The sequence below is a fragment of the Acomys russatus genome, chromosome 22 (genome assembly GCF_903995435.1).
Source record: "Acomys russatus chromosome 22, mAcoRus1.1, whole genome shotgun sequence".
Lineage (NCBI taxonomy): Eukaryota > Metazoa > Chordata > Mammalia > Rodentia > Muridae > Acomys > Acomys russatus.
Genome location: NC_067158.1, coordinates 25,048,147 through 25,054,146, shown reverse-complemented (window position 1 = coordinate 25,054,146; position 6,000 = coordinate 25,048,147).

The window sequence follows — 6,000 nt, the reverse complement described above, 5'->3', positions numbered from 1 at the left end:
TAACTGAAAAACTAGAAAGTTCTTTGAAATTAAAAGGAAGAGTTCTGGCCGTTAGTGACACACGCCTTTAATCCCATCACTCGGGAGGCAGAGGCAGGGGGATCACTGTGAGTTCAAGGCCAGCCTGATCTACAAAAGAGTCCAGGACAGCCAAGGCTAACACAGAAAGACCCTGTCTCAAAAACAAAAACAAAAACAAAAAAACAGAAACAGAAGAGTTCCGGGTTTGGAGGCACATGCCTGGCGTCCCAGTGCTTGAGAGAAAGAGCCAGGCTGGGCCTCCATCTAGTGAAGGCTAGCCTGGGTAACATAAGACCCTGCCTCAAAAACAAAACAAAAAATTTAAAAGACAAAAATACAACATGAAAAGACTTAAAAGATGAATATAAAATAATGCAAATAATGCTTAGATCAAAACTTGTGGCTATCAACACCTCTATTAAAAATAAAGATTTTTAAATTGATAAGCTAAACATTTCTAATTTAGGAAGCAGGAAAAGAGAAAATCATATCCAAGCCAACCCAAAGGAAAGCCAGAGTAGAAATATGTAAAATAATAATAAAATAAAATAAATGGAAAAATAAACCAGGTGTGGTGGTGTATGTACGCCTATAATCTCAACACTCACGCAGGTGGAGGCAGGTGGATCTTTGTGAGTTCAAGGCAAGCCTGATCTATAAAGTGAGTACAGAACAGCCAGGACTACACAGAGAAACCATGTCTCCAAAAAAAGAAAAAAAAAAAAAAAAAGCCAAACTGTAAAACACTAAAAATATCCCCCCTGACAATAAGCAAAGAGACACCTTGTTGGTCATGGTGTTCTACTAGTCAGGGGCAGAGCAGATAGCAGTCCTTTGCTCACCCTAGCTTTCTGGCTAAAGTTGTTTTATGCCTAGCCCTCATAAAATAAAATAAAATAATCCAGACAGCCGGGAGGCGTGGTGGCGCACGCTTTTAATCCCAGCACTCGGGAGGCGGAGGCAGGCGGATCACTGCGAGTTTGAGGCCAGCCGGGTCTACAAAGCGAGTCCAGGACAGCTAAGGCTACACAGAGAAACCTTGTCTTAAAAAACAAACAAACAAACAAACAAACCCGGACAGTGCTTGGGAGGAGGAAGACAGAGAACCCACAGGCCTGCCCTTCTACGCACTGCCCTCCAGCTCACAGCACAGGTGGGCCATAGACACCTGCTTGCTGCCACACAACGCAGTATGGATGGATGTCACCTAGGGGCCTGCTAGCTGTGTGGCCAGCCTGCAGCAGGAGCCACCACAATAGCAGCGTATGTGATAGACAGATAGGAGAGAAAGAGAAATGGAACAACTTGAGCATTATGGATACAGAATTGGAGAAGGCTCCTGTGAGCGGCCAGCCCTGTCACCTGGTGCCAAGGTGAGGTCCCAGACCAAGCTGCTGCTGAGGACCATGTTTGAAAAGAGTGTGGCTATGCAGCGGGCTTGGTCATGTTGATATCCGTGGCTCATATTGCCACTAGAGCAAATGGGAAGATCTCTTGTCTGGGGAACCACTGGGAATCACGTGGATGTCCAGGGGCTGTGCAGAACTGGCCCCACCCCTCACTGGCTGCAGCAGTGCTACCTGAGGTAGCGCTCTGGACAGCAGGCCCTACACCTTGCCCAGGCAATGCAGTGAGCCAGGGGGGTAGCAGGGGTGCAGATATAGTAGCCCCCTAGTTACCTCCGGCTGTCAGGAAAGCTGACCACAGGGTCATGAGCTAAGAAGAGCTGGCCCTGTCCCTCACCAGCAGCAGCACTCAGGAGAGCAAGCTCTGCACCTCACTTGGACAGCATAGTAGTTTTAGCCCTGGTTGAGGTGATGTGGGTGAGCCACCCCAGAGGGTAAGAGTGTAGGAGAGCTGGCTTCTCGACACCTGTGGTAGTCAGGAGAGTTGGCCTCAGGGCAGGAGAGCAGGAAAGCTATCCCTGCCCCCTCGTTGGCTGTAGCACTCTGGAGAGTGGGTCCTGCACCTTGCCTGGGCAGTACAATGGAGCTGACCCTGCAGGCTGCAGCACTTGGGAGAAGGGGCCATGTGCCTTGAGTTGGCAACAGTGGAGCTGGCTGTAGAGGCATGGGTGGGGGAGAGCCAGACAGAGGGAATGAAAGCAGAAGAGCTGATCCTGTCTCCTGCTGGAGGTGGCATGAGGCAGCTTAAAAGCAGCGGTGGTACACTAACCAGCTCCACTGCCACCCAGGCCCAAATCCAGGGCTCTGAGGTTTTCATCATCCGTGAATAGTTGGGCCTTATGGAAGGGCCAGTCCTGCTGATCCAAAGCTGCAGGATCTCCATGACACAGGGAAGCAACAGGCAACTAAGAGGAGTCAGGATGAGGATCCAGTATTGATGATGTCACAGAAGCCAGAGACCTCAAACCAGACCAATGACTCATTGCAATGAACATTTTCAAGTGAAGATGTGTAGACAGAGGAATATACTATGGGACACACTGCGACACACTACAGCTTCCACAGTGAGATATTTTGTATGCTTGTTGTTGTTTGTGTATTTTTATTTGGGGGGAAGTTGTAAGAGCAAATGGCAGATATGGAGAGATGAGTGGGACTAGGGTGCATGATGTGAAACTCACAAATCAATAAAAAGTTTAAAGTAAACTAAAAATAAATGACAGCTCAGTTAAATGGAATGCTATCAGAAGTTCATGAATCCTAACCTGCCTTCAGATTCCTCCTGTCCTACTTGAGTTCCTGCCTTGATTTCCTGTGTTGATCAACTATGATATGAAAGTATAAGCCAAAAAAAAAAAAAAAAAAAAAAAAAACCCTTTCCTCCCCAAGTTGCTTTGGAGAAAAAGATGGTTCTAGCCATTATGACTTGGGTAGATAAAATCTCAAAGTATTTTAAATTTGCATTTCTTTAATTGTTAAAGATATTAAACACTTTTCAAAAAGTCATTTTAAAACCTTTTTTTACTTGTTTTCAGAACTCTCTAGATCTGTATAGCTTCTCCCCCCACACTTTAGAAAAACTAGGTTGTTAATTTTGAGTCTTTATTATTTTTTTTTAAATGTTTGTTCTGGATATTAATCCTCTACCAGATGTGCAGCCGGCAAAGATCCTACCCCAGTCTGTGGGCTTACTCTTCCATGTTTCCTTCCATGTCCAGAAGCTTTGTGGACTTATAAGGTCTTGTTTGTAAGCTGCTGGTGTAATCTGAGCAAATGGAGTCCCATGAGGAAGTCTTCCTTCGTCTCTAGCATGGAGGACAGTGCCTACATCTTCTGGCAGTTTCAGCACTCAGGTCTTTGATCCATTGGGAGTTAATTCTTGTGGAAGGTGTAATTCTTGTACATGTGGACATGCAGCTTTCCCTGCCCCACTTGTTTCTCTGGTGTGTGTGTTTAATATTAGATGGCTGTAGCTATGTGCACTCATGTTGGAGTCTATTTTGTTCCGTCACTATTTTGTGCTGTCACTCTGTAAAATAGCTTGAAATTTGTGATTTCTTCACATTTTCCATCTAGGATGATGCTAGCTGTGGGCTTAACATATATAGCTTTTATTATGATTGTGATAGATCTTTTAATTGTTATTATTAAAACTTTATTACAAAGCTGGGGGGTGATGGTGCATGTCTCTAAGTCCAGCACTTGGAAGAGACAGATGCAGGCAGATCTCTATGGTTAAGATCAGTCTAGTCTACAGAGTCAATCCCAGGACAGCCAGGGCTGCACAGAAACTAAACCAATAACAACAACAAAACAAAACAAAAAACTATTTACTATAAAAAAAATCACACAGTGAAATTAACCAGACCCAAAGTTTACCCACCCCAGTAAGCAGCTGTGGGGCTTCAGGTTGGATTTTACATTTTCACTATCAAACACATTTTTATGCACTTAGCTACCAACAAAAAGAGCACTAAAACTAGAAAAACAACTAACTTTACCTAACTTCTTTGTGACTCAGAGCTCATTAGCTACATTCAGTCCTGCCTTGGGTGAACTTTTTGATGCATGCTCACATTCAGTTCTCAGTATTTTATTGAGGAGTTTTGCATCTGTGTTCATCAGGGATATTGGTCTATAGTTTTGTTGTTGTGTCTACATGGTTTTCGGTAGTAAAGTAATACTGGCTTCATAGAAAGAATTTGGAAATGTTTCTGTTTTTTTTTCATTTCTCTTCTTTTAATTTAAGAAGTACTGTCTGTAGGTCTTTGAAAGTCTGGTGTAATTTTCCTGTCAACCAACCTGGGCCTGGGCCTTTTTTATTTTTTTCCAAAAGGCTAACAATATGGATAAAGAAACTGTGGTACGTTTACACAATGAAATACTACTCAGCTTTTTGTTGTTGTTGTTGTTGTTGTTGTTGTTGTTGTTTTGGTTTTTCGAGACAGGCTATCTCCGTATAGCCTTGGCTGTCCTGGACTCACTTTGTAGATCAGGCTGGCCTCGAACTCACAGTGATCCATCTGCCTCTGCCTCCCGAGTGCTGGGATTAAAGCTGTGAGCCACCATGCCTAGCTACTCATCTATTAAAAACAAGGAAATTATGAAATTTGCAGGCAAATGGATGGAACTAGAAAAGATCATCCTGAGTGAGATAATCCAGGCCCAGAAAGACACACATGGTATTACTCACTTATAAGTGGACATTAGCCATATAGTACAGGATAACCACACCACAATCCACAGACCCAAAGAAGATAAGTAACAAGGAGGACCCAAGGGAGGAGGCTTGAATCTCTGAGAAGGGGAAACAGGACAGACAGAGGAAGTGTTTAAAGAGAAGGAGCAGGGTAGGAGAGGGAGTGTGCTGAGGGAAGTGAGGGTGGGGTCTGAGGTGGGGAGAGGGGGCGCGCAGGAGGACCGAGGGCTTTCAGAGAGAAGAGAAAGCATGGCCTGGGGCGCCTCTGAGACAGGCTGGAGACCCATGATAGGGTAGACTACTGGGAGGATATGGGGGTGACTCTAGCTGAGACCCCTACTACTGGCAGACATGGAGACGGAAGAGGCCACCCTCTAACAGGACTAGTCAGGACTCCTAGTAGAGGGAGGGGAACACCAACCCACCCACAAAAACTTCGACCCATAATTTACTCTGCCTACAAAATATACAGGGATAAAGAAAGAACAGAGACTGAGGGAGTATCCAACTAATGCCTGGCCATGGGAGCCCAGCAGCTGTCCTGAGAGGCTCCACCCAGAAAATGATGGAAACAGATGCTGAGACTCCAAGCCAAACATTAGATGGAGCCCAGTGAAAGAGTGGAGGGAGGATAGAGAGACCCAGAGGGAACAGTAGCTCCACAAGAAGACCAACAGAGTCAACTAACTTGGCCCCAGGGGACCTTGAGGAGACTGAAGCACCAACCAAGGACCAAGTATGGACTGGACCTAGACCCCCTGCACAAACATACCAGATGATCAGCTTGGTCTTCATGTGGGTCCACTAGAAAGAGGAGTGGGGGCTGTCTCTGAGAAGGACTTTCTGCATGCTTTTCAATCACTTCCTTCTGGCCGGGCTCCCTTGCCAGGCCAGCACAGCAGAGGATGAGCTCAGTTCTGATATAACTTGACATGGGTGGGGTGGGAGGACACAGGGAAGAGGGAGGGAGAGTGGGGCTGAGGAGGAGAGTAGGGAGGGGGTTATGACTGGGATGTAAAGTGAACAAATAAATAAAAAATTTAAAGTTTTTTTTTTTTAATTACTGTTTCAACTTATTTGTTATAGGTCTGTTTAAGTTGTTGATCTCTTTTTTAACTTTGGTGGTTTGGATGAATCTAGAAATTCATCCATTTCTTTTTATAAATTAAAAAAAATGTACGAGTGCTTTGCTTGCATGTGTGTGCACCATGTGTATGTTTTCCCCTCTTCTTTTAAAGTTTCTAACTTAATGGAGAATAAGGTTTTTTTGTTTTTTGTTTTTTTTTTTAAATATTCCTTTACAGTACTCTGAATTTCATCAGTGTCTGTTGTGATGTTTCCTGTTAGAGTCTTAATTGTGTTAATGTGAATCAT